We start from the raw sequence: 5,000 nt of genomic DNA, 5'->3' as shown, positions 1-5,000 counted from the left end.
CTTCCCCATTCTCTCTCTCTCTCTCTCTCTCTCTCTCTCCCTCTCTCTCCCTTTCTCTCCCTCTCTCTTCCCCATTCTCTCTCTCGCTCTCTCTCTTCCCCATTCTCTCTCTCTCTCGCTCTCTCTCTTCCCCATTCTCTCTCTCTCTCTCTCTCTCTCTCTCTCTCTCTCCCTTTCTCTCCCTCTCTCTTCCCCATTCTCTCTCTCTCTTGTTCTCTCTCTTCCCCATTCTCTCTCTCTCTTGCTCTCTCTCTTCCCCATTCTCTCTCTCTCTCTCTCTCTCTCTCTCTCTCTCCAGCCTCCTGGAGAGCCTTCTCAGGCACCTTTATTCCGTCTCAAACAGCTGTCTGATCCTTACGTCTAACACCAGAGGGAACGCTGTACATTCACTTTTGATGTTATTTTATTTTATTTTATTTATCCATTTTTCACTATTATTGCAATTTTAAAAGAGCTCCAGAGTGTTCTTCATTAACTTCTTCTTCTTCTTCTTCTTCTTCTTTTTTTAAGAAATTCAAGGACATTATTTCTCATTAATATTAATTAGCTCGTTAAGAATTGAGAGAAGAGCTTTGAGATTTGACCCATATAACATTAGACTCGACCTTTGACCTTGTTCTGGGGAGATGTGATGGTAGCTTTGAGGTTTGGATTAAATGAGTAGAAGACCATGACCTTAACTGCAGAACTGAAACTAAAGGCAGACTTCATATGCTAATGTGTTTTTCTTTCTTTTCAAAACACTATGCAAATACTTACAACAATGACTTCCTGACCAGTGTTGGGGTAGTTACTCAAAAAAAAGTAATTAGTTATAAGTTACCAATTACTTCTTTAAATTGTAATGAGATTACTTTACTCGTTACTCCTTTTGAAAAGTAATTACACTACTCATTACTTTACTTTTGAGTTACTCTCTAAAACTACAAATTCCCCAATTTACCACATAAAGATACAAGGATAAACATCATAGTCCTTTCATTACCTTATTTTCAATGCAACAGCCTAGTGCAAAGTATGAACACAGTTAAAGGCATAACTTATCAGCCTTTAATTACAAAACAGAGTAGCCAATACTGGTTGGAACAGCCTACACAGTAAAAATGACACATCAGATACGGTGGTTAACTACCGGTAGTTTCTGAGGTAGTTAGTAATACGTCATCATCAGCCGACAGCTGTGTTATCTGTATTTTGTGATTAAAAGTAACATTAAAGTCTCCATATTATTGTCCTGGTTGGCTACACCGTATTTTTGGGTTTTCTCAAATGGAGCAGACCTTGCCAGCTAGCTAACTAACCATTCTTTTGAAAAGACGTGTAACGCAGGAAAGGACATTTTAACAATCCAGTAACTCTAATGTGATTACTGAACTTTGAACTGAACTTTGAACTGTAATGCTTTACTCTGTTATGGAGGAAAGAAATATAATTACACTAACACGTTACTTTGTAACGCGTTACCCCCAACACTGTTCCTGACAATAATGAAAACCATATTTAGTACACACACAGACACACACACACACACACACACACACACACACACACATATATACACAAACATGCATACACAGAGTACACTGAACTTCTTATTGGCTGTGTTGAAAAAGACGATGCTGGTCCCACTTGGTCAGAGACAGAAACATAGTGACAGACTGTTAGGGTAGTGCCTTCCCAGACTGTTACATTTTGGTGTAATAAGTCTTCATACGCTTTCTTACAGGGCTACTTTTGATAGATATTTGTGGTAGTTGTGTGTTGTTCGTTTTTAACAGAACAAATAGCCCAGCCGATAGCAAACGTGTAGTACACTACATGAAAGTTCTCATAATAGCGTATCATACTGTATACTAGCGTGTGGAGTAGTGTGCAGTACACAGTGTATACTGGGCCAGTATGCAGTATGCCGTACACTAGTATGCCATTTCGGACACAGCCATTCCCAAACTTCTTTTGTCTTATGTACACAGATCCACTCTAGTACCCCCACACCCTCAGTAAACCACTACAATCCTAACTGTTTATTTAAACTGTTGGTAAACTGGACATTATTACATATTAAGAATTTCATGAGACCGGATATTATCACAACCAGTAGGCGATTTGTAAGGGGATGAGGGGGGATGCCATCCCCCTTGTTAACCTGTCATCCCCCTGTATACTCCATAGAGTAGTTCCAGTGACCACTGGGTCATCTCCCCTGTTAGCCATTGGGCCATCGCTCCTGTTAAAAAATAACAAATCCCCTACTGATTACAACCATTCACTTTAAGCCAAAAGAAAGTGACATCGTTGCAATAATTATTGATGCTGAGGGTAAGAAACAGATGTGTGTCTGATATGTGTCTGATGTATGTCTGATATATGTCTGATGTGCGTCTGATGTGTGTCTGATGTGTGTCTGATGTGCGTCTGACGTGTGTCTGCTGTGTGTCTGATGTGTGTCTGATGTGCGTCTGATGTGCGTCTGATGTGCGTCTGATGTATGTCTGATGTGCGTCTGATGTGCGTCTGATGTGCGTCTGCTGTGTGTCTGATGTGTGTCTGATGTGCGTGTGATGTGTGTCTGATGTGTGTCTGATGTGTGTCTGATGTATGTCTGATATATGTCTGATGTGTGTCTGATGTGTGTCTGATATATGTCTGATGTGCGTCTGATGTGTGTCTGATGTGCGTCTGATGTGCGTCTGACGTGTGTCTGCTGTGTGTCTGATGTGTTTCTGATGTGTGTCTGATATATGTCTGATGTATGTCTGATATATGTCTGATGTGCGTCTGATGTGTGTCTGATGTGCGTCTGATGTGTGTCTGATGTGTGTCTGCTGTGTGTCTGATGTGTGTCTGATGTGCGTCTGATGTGTGTCTGATGTGTGTCTGCTGTGTGTCTGATGTGTGTCTGCTGTGTGTCTGATGTGCGTCTGATGTGCGTCTGACGTGTGTCTGCTGTGTGTCTGATGTGCGTCTGATGTGTGTCTGATGTGTGTCTGCTGTGTGTCTGATGTGTGTCTGCTGTGTGTCTGATGTGCGTCTGATGTGCGTCTGACGTGTGTCTGCTGTGTGTCTGATGTGTGTCTGATGTGCGTCTGATGTGTGTCTGCTGTGTGTCTGATGTGTGTCTGTGTGGATTCATCTCCCTTTAATGAGACCCTGAGCTTGCTTGTCTTTCTAACGGTGTCAGCTCTGTGGTCAGCATGACCACGTCGGGTTTTTGTTCCTCTACCTGGTTTTGATTTGGGTCAAAGCTGAGACGGTCCCCCTAACAGACACATGAAGATCCAAAGGCTAAAAAGTTCATTCGGTGCATGCTTCCCCAACTCAGGGTACTGCTCTTCCCCCTCACACCAGAGTCTGAATCTGAGTCTGCGTGTTTCATCCTCAGTCCACGGTGTGAGAACACATCCGTCAGCTGACAGGAAGTCTGCCGCTCTCAGTCACACTGAAAAGAGTCCTCACCGTTGACTCTGGACACATTCTTTCACCATTTTGACCATTTTCACTGGAGGAGCTGCGTCTGTGTTGTGGTGGTAGGATGGGCACCCAGCAGTCTTAACAGGCTCGGGTGTGTGTGTGTGTGTGTGTGTGTGTGTGTGTGTGTCTGTGTGTGTGTGGATAGCTACTGGACGTCGGTACGAAGCAGTAGCTGACCATGTTCTGATCCACAGTCTTGACAAAGACTTTGAAACATTCTTTGATTGACAGGCCAAGGCCGAATGACGTTTATTAATTTAACCATTGTTCAAAACTTCATTTGAGGCTATTTCTCTTACTGGCGAGTACTTCCCACTCAGTGTCGGGGTTGACCCTCCTGACCTTTTTGACACAGCTGAGCAACCTGTGCGCTCTCCCCATCCTCACGGCCGCCCCATCGGTACGTGCACGGCTACACAATTTCCAATCCAGATCGCTGTCTTTGAAAAAACGGTCTACCACTTGAAAAATATCCTCACCAGTAGTCTTCCCCATAAGCTTCTTGAAAAACAAAATATGCCCACTCGTGTTTATTAATTCGTATATTCATTCTTCTTTGTAATGCACACAGGCAACCAGCTGTGAATGCCCGCTCATGACTGTAGACTCGCTCAGCTGGCAGCATGAAGTGGGCATTTTGTCTTAGCTTATCCACCAACTAACCAATGACATTACGGGACATCTCATCCATTCCTAAGCAGTCTGCGTAATTTGATAATGGAACTGTTTTGAACTGTTTTAAGTGCGTCTACCGTCTTCTCAGCGACCATCGTCACCTCCAAAATTACGACCACGGTGACAATGAGTTCCTTGGGGAGAGGGTGAGGCTTCTTCGACTTCAGCCACGGGTAATGACACAGCAGAGGAACCCTTCACACCTTTGACTGACTCTCCTGTGGGCCTCTTCAGTTTGCTTTGATTTGACCTGATTTCAGAGAGTTCTCTCTGCAAAAACGCACCTGTCTTTCCCACGCAGAGGGAGTGTTTGATGCTCAGGTGCTGGTGTCATTGGGCTGGTTTCACAGAACTGTTTGTTAGAGTTTCACCACAGAGGAAACACAGCGGTTGCAGTGTGTCTGGGTCCATACATGAAAATCCACATAAAAAGATACTGATCTCGGAACTGGTGACATTTGAACTTTGTCTCCTTTTCCCTTTTTTCCAGTAGGTTCACTTAAGTGTGAACTGGTACTGTTACTGCCGTTTGGAATTGCGGCAGTCTGACATTTCTGCCACTTATCCATTGGCTCTCAACTCTCACGTCACTCTCCTCACCCATTACTAGAGAGTTAAAGTTTCCCGCCAGACTCAGCCCAGTGGAAAATGGATGAGGCTTGTGTTGTGTATGATTACTGTAACACGCTTGAAATCAACATCTCACCGATTTCATTACCTGTTTATGCTTTTGTTTTGTTCCTAGTTACAGCTCTGTTCCTGGAGAGTGAAAAAGCTTTCGACACATATTTCTGAAATATCACGTAGCAATTTTTTTTTTTTTAATTTAATCCATAACCTTTCCGTGTTAAGGC

This window comes from Chanos chanos, chromosome 12 (assembly GCF_902362185.1).
Source record: "Chanos chanos chromosome 12, fChaCha1.1, whole genome shotgun sequence".
NCBI lineage: Eukaryota > Metazoa > Chordata > Actinopteri > Gonorynchiformes > Chanidae > Chanos > Chanos chanos.
The sequence above is the reverse complement of the archived record's forward strand: the minus strand, read 5'-3'. Positions refer to the sequence as shown.